At 46.8% G+C, this 6,121-nt stretch overlaps 2 protein-coding genes across 3 annotated transcripts in view; both read left to right on the top strand.

Annotated features, from left to right (window-relative positions):
• LOC113213747 (cytoplasmic polyadenylation element-binding protein 1) overlaps positions 1-397 on the top strand; it is a gene marked incomplete in the record, with an annotated part of 19,896 nt that extends 19,499 nt beyond the window's left edge. For both annotated transcript variants that reach the window (XM_026432902.2, XM_052265206.1), the window contains 1 exon segment: positions 1-397.
• Positions 398-449: 52 nt separating this feature from the next.
• LOC113213718 (uncharacterized) overlaps positions 450-6,121 on the top strand; it is a 73,449-nt gene continuing 67,777 nt past the window's right edge. The window contains exon 1 of the mRNA XM_052265223.1: positions 450-1,050. The gene's annotated coding sequence lies outside the window, so the exon portion shown is untranslated. The remainder of the gene's footprint in view (positions 1,051-6,121) is intronic.

Here is a 6,121-nt window from a genome sequence, read left to right as displayed (position 1 = left end):
TAATTTGGTTATGGGACTTTTATTCTATTTTTATTTTCAAAAATGGAGCTGAACTAAAGCTTAAATTGATTTCAGTTCAATTATTAGTTTTTCTGAATTGTGCAGTGGTTTATTTGGAATTGTCATTCCTAAAAACTGTATCCAAAACTTTTTTTCAGTGCTTATTGTGAGTTTTCAAATTTTCAGATTTGATTTTCTTCACACAGCTCAGGAAAGAATTAAACAGTTGACGATATTGGATTGAACACGGTCTATGGTTCGCCTTGAGGATTGTATCGAGTATGAATTGTTTTAGTTCCTAAACTGTTGTTGACTTGTTTTCTGTACAAGTAATGAATTTTGTTTCGTAGAGATGTACCAGCTCACTTGTGTTGAAATTATATGGATTATTCATAAATGGTCTCTTATCTCCTTACGCCCTCTGCCCTACCATTCCCTACGAGCAGGCAAGTGCCTTGCCGATACTCCCCGTTGACAGCTCCAGTGTGCTTGGCTCTACTCCACGTCGGGACGCATAGGGTGTCCAGATGGCGTCGGGATCATGACATGACTAGCGCAGTTCTTCCTCCCTCTACCGTTTCGTGAAAAAGGGAGGGATGATTAAAATAAAACGCAACAGGTTAATTTTTCGGAAATGAGTTTATTGGCGACACGGATTATGTGTTTCGCTGTCCAGGGCCGGGCCGGTGAGCGGCAGCAGCAAGCCTCCCATACCTGAGAATCTAACCTGTGAGATATTAAAATGTAGACGTCACAGTTTAGGGTCTCAGGGAACGGGCAGCAAGCTCTGCGTAGCTCCAGGGCGTCTGACACTCCCTGCGAACAAGGAAGCAAAATTGCATGAATTTTATGGCAAGCCTAGAGCTAGGTTTCGTCGCCTGACTTAACCAGAGCCGGAACTCGGAACTTTACCCTGACTAGCTTTCTGCTTCTATACGCGACACCACCAACCACCAACCACCACCTCTACTGCGACTCGGGCCGGCGCCAGTCTCCGATCCTCACAGTTTTTCCTTTGTTGTTCTTTGTTCTACTCCTGCCACTTCGTAGGTGAGTAACTTCAGGTCCCATTCCTATTCACCAGGATTATTTCGATGTATTTTCCGTATAACGAAAACTGACCGCAGTTTTTGCTGGAATTTTTGCTCTCCTATCGAGAGGGTAGAGGTTAGGTTAAGGTTCGGTTGGGTTTGGCCTAAAAAAAAACACGTCCAACTCAGTATAATGTCCAAGTCATTTGGGGTTTTTGATCGTATATGAGTGTCACGATTAAGAGACCAAGAGAGTTCCTGACTAAATTCCGACAAATCAGACACTATGACTTGAACCGAAAGGACCTCATAGTGCCGGTCGTGCCGGGTACCGGTGCCGGTTTAGGGGTCGCAGGTCGCAGGCAACTGTGATAATAAATTTTTGTTGTTGTTAAAAGTCTTTGTACGGATTGTACACGTATTATTTCAAAGGCAGAGCTACGTCGTCCTATGACTTGAAATTCTAATTTTGTCGGCCCAGCCAGAGCTGCGCCGACGCCGACATCCCCGACCCCGAGGACAACAAATAGGGGCAGGAATATAAAATTGTTGAGATGCAGCAGGAAAGGGGAAATCGACGTCAATTCTGTGGGTTGGGTATCGTCGTGTTCGTTATCAGTTCTTGTCGGGCTGAATACGGGGGGTCCCCCCTCTCCTCCCCAACGCCGCCGCGCTTGCCCGCTACCCCACCCGACTTGGGTGCCGGTTGGCTTGCCTACCTCACCGGCGGCCCTATCAGTTGTCAGGTCAGCGCGCTCATTAGACCATCTCGTCGAATCTCAAAGCCCGAAGTACGGTAAAATGAAGTCGCAGGATGTTGTAATGCGGTACTTAACAACACTAACTTTATTAAAATGTTTCTTCCCGCCCAGCTGTGAGAGGAGAATGTCACCATCCTAAAGGGTACAAAACGTTTACTTCACCCCTTCCCGACTGTCTCCTTCGCGTCGCCGAAGTGGCCTACGGCCGTTCTAATGAAAGAACAGGATGGTAGTGTTCTTTATCCCCCCCCCCTTTTTTGTACTGTACAGTTCCACTCTTTGGTAAGGCGTAAGGCGTACCATACTCTGTAACAGCGGCGATCGCCTTCTTCTTTAGGCTTAAACTTCGGTTTATTCGTTTCTGAACTTTCTTACTATACACAAAAAAATGTGTGCACATTCAAACACTTAAAAGTGGGTGCCAAAATGTCTCACTAAAGTGAGCATGCCTGCCATGTCTTACATAGTGTGACAGCCATGTCAGACACTCTTTTGTGCCCGGACAAGATATTATTCACTTTATGAGTCACATACTTTTCTGTGAATGACATGGTTGTCGCACACTTTGCTATGCATGGCACATTGGTCACTTACTCTTCTGTGTGTGAAATTTTGGCACGCCCTTAAAAGTGTTCAAACGTCCCACACTTAAATTTGTAGAATAAAATTTAACAAAAGAATTTGTTCAGAACTCGAAAAATTTTGGTGATCAAGATTCGAATCTTGGCCGATTTTTGATTGAAGTTCACGAAATTTCCGGCATCGATTTGTAATTTCTGGAAACTGACTTCAGTACGCTTCAAGCGTACAGGCTGGGTCCACAGGCCCCTTCCTTTATTTTGCTTATACTGTACCGCATGCAAGCGTGCGGGCGGGCTTGCCTACCGTCGCTTACCACGGCGCCTTATGGCTCCGTGTGAGTATGCAATCCGCCCACATGACTGCATGCCGTAAGTATAAGCAAAATAAAGGAGGGTCGGTGGACCACCCTGTATATGTTTGGTAGGTCTATTTTCCCTTGCCTACCTCCACAATGAACCAATCGGTTGGTGAAATTATTGCCGATCGAACTGCTGGCCTGCGGGCCGGCGGGCGTCCTTTCACTCTAAACGCCGTTTCGCTTTGCTTGCCATAACTTTGGCATTTAGTTTTGACCGCTGAATGTTAGCATATTTTCAGAGACTCGCAATTTTGAGCCTCCTCACTGGAAAAACAAAGGTGCTAAGTCCTGCCTGTAAAAGGCACTAAGGGTTTAGTGCATTTACAAATGCACTAAATCTGCCAAAGGCACTTACTCTTAGCACCTTTTGGGCTGTATAGACTCAGGGGGCCAGTTTGGCTCACGCTCTTGTCAGCTTCTCTAAAGTTTTGGTTTGTGTGACAACTCAATCAGTATTTCGATTTACTAAAAAAATGATTAATTTGAAAAAAATTAAAAAAGAAATAGCAATTTATTTTCACCTTGAAGAGTTATACAGATAGATTGAATGGTTACACAATAAGCATAAAGGAGATCCACGGGTACTATATCTAATTCTACGCATGTTTCATACATAGCCTACGAAATCTACGAATACAAAGCTTAAACCAGCCAAGCTCTAGAATCGTTTACAATAGAGACGAAATTTTAAACTACAGGACAATCCAGGTGGTAAACAGGCGTTTTGTTACAATTTTATTTACGAAATAAACATAAAACACAACATACTCAGCAACACAAACAAATCATATGAAATCATAAAAAGCGACGAACCGACGGGCGGAAACAGAATAGGCATTTTTCCTGCACTGAATGCTATATGAGTGGAAATCACGGAATCTTCGCATTTTACATGCCGCCGATGCAAAAAGCAATCTAAGAACGGTTTTGTAGTTTTACAGGAGAGACCTTTTAACATTGATTTTCCCCCACTGTACTCTTACAAAACGTTTCTTAGACGTCCAGCAATCCTTCGTTCACGTTGGAACGTGCGCCGAGTTTCTCAGAGTTCAGAGCGGTTTAGCTATCCAGGCAGGTGACCTGTCGCAAAATCACAAAGAAAAGAGAAAAAAAAAAGAAAAGAAACAGTGACCCCTTCAATGTCTCACGGCCGACATTGTAGCAGTGTACATAGTGGTTAGTACAACGAAATATATGTAATTAATAGTGACAAGATGTTAACAAACAAGAATCGCATTTTTGTAATTACTAACTCACAAACAGATGCTTTACATAAATCAGTTTCATTTGGGAGCATGGACCCTTTTCTTACTACGAGGCCCATTGCAAAAGATGCAAAAGGGGATCGTCGGATGGACAAGTGTATTTTTGCATATATATTTTTTATTTTATTTTTTTGGTTTCGGTTTGTTACTCAGCTTTTACTGAATTTTGACAAGCTGGGCGACTTGATGCCGAAGAGGAGAGGCTCCGCGTCAGGCGAAATGGCCCAGCGAGGGAAAGTTAGCAAGTTGTACAGTACTCCCAAGTGTTGTAGTTCATTACTATACAACCTACTACCTCAACCCGGCTGTACCAGGCAGCCCCCACCTTTCTTAAGATCAAATCGTTCTTCTTTGTCATCTTCTTCAATGTCTCTCTCCCCTAAACTTTTCTCTCTCTCTCTCTCCTTCACACACTCACGCTCCCCCTCGCTCTCTATCACACACACACACTCGCTCATGCTCACTCTGATGTTTATACACTTATCTTGGGCCGAGTGCGGTGTGCGCTGGTGACGTCGGCTATATCGGCAGCAGGGTTTGAAACATTTCTCATCTCACGGCGAATGCAGGCGAATCGAAATATGTTCAAACTTGACGATTCGCTTGCATCCCCACAAGTCTAAAGCGCGGCACAGAGGTCAGAGGACGCCCGGGATGTGGAGAATTTCTCATACTTGATCTCGGACCTCCTCCTCGGCGGCGGGGCTGCACGATGAGGTCAAATCGACGTCACGCCGACGCCAGAATGACCAGTGCCGCTGTTTGAACGTCAATGTGACATGATCGTGGCCACTGCGCAACCCTGCCGCAGTCGAGCCTGGAGCAGGGAGAGGCGGGGGAGGGGTGGGAGCGACAGAGAGTTGGCGCGGGTCGTTTGGATGCCGTTTGTCGGGCGTCCTCGGGTCGTTCGTCGCGGGTGCCCCGCAGCTCGTACCCGCAGTCTCCGACTTGTGAGCGAATCAAAAACACAAGTTCGGATCTACGGGTTGGAGCGACGGGGCGGTGCGTGTTGATCCTGGCGGAGCTCCTCTTGCTGCTGCTGCTGCTGCCGCTGGTTCCTGTGTCGGACGGAGGGCTGGGAACAGAACACTAGAGGGCCGTGCACAAATATAGGGGGGATACTTTTATCACGGCCCTCTGATTAGAATTGAGTTTATGGTTGATGCAATAACAAAGCTGTGAAAAAAATGTTACCGCAATAGGAAAAATATTATTGTCATATCCACGGGGATCATGAAGCTATGAAAAACTTACCGCATCGGGATAAGTATTGCTATTACTGTCATCCACGGGGATAAATTAATCATGGCCCTCCAAATAACGCTTACAATTAACGCCCTGGGCTGACTCGTCTGGCTGGTCCTCGCCGGCAGCGGGCGCGGTCAGCATGGGGAGGAGGCCGACGGAGACAGTCTGACCGAATTTGTTCGGCTTTTCATCAGGCCATGCGCGGCGGCCCCGCGCCAACCGGTTCCACCACCGAGCAGCCCGTCGGCGCGGGGTAGTTAAATCAAGGGCTTGAGGTGTGGGAAGGAAGGGGTAACAAAATTATACTTTTTTTTAAAGACAGTACTCAAGACTGTATCTACCAGAAGGAAATGTTCCAGGCGCGAGGTGGTAGAGTCCCTGGTTTTACTTTTCCCATGGCGCGTTGCCGAGCGCTCTGCCCGTAGCAGTCGTTTTTGAAGATAAAGAAATGAAATGAAACTATGTATTGAATGACCAGGGAGCGCGGCTTTTACCTTTCGGTAGAGACAGTCTTGGGGGACTGTCTAAAAATGCCACGATAAGCCACAATGCTCGGGCGTCTGTCTCTGACGCGAAATAAACAGGCCGGCTCGCGCAGGGCCACTTTGGCGAAAGGGGCGACCCGTCCGGACAAAAGCCATATACCGTCTTCATTACATTTGCTAACAATATTAACAGGAGCCTGTGCTCCGGTCAGGTCGAGCGAGCCTGTCTCACACCTCGCAAAGCGGGTGGGGGTCCACCCTTTGCGGACGGGTCTCACACGGACGTTTGACGTTTAAAAGAAACTGCGGGCTGCGTCCGTACGGGGATGCGATGGATCGTAAATGCGAACGCAGCCTGACTTATCGTCGGTAATGCATACCCCCCCCCCCC

The sequence above is a fragment of the Frankliniella occidentalis genome, unplaced genomic scaffold (genome assembly GCF_000697945.3).
Source record: "Frankliniella occidentalis isolate FOCC.00 unplaced genomic scaffold, Focc_3.1 Scaffold25, whole genome shotgun sequence".
Classification (NCBI taxonomy): Eukaryota; Metazoa; Arthropoda; class Insecta; order Thysanoptera; family Thripidae; genus Frankliniella; species Frankliniella occidentalis.
This window is presented reverse-complemented; position numbering and strand designations above follow the sequence as displayed.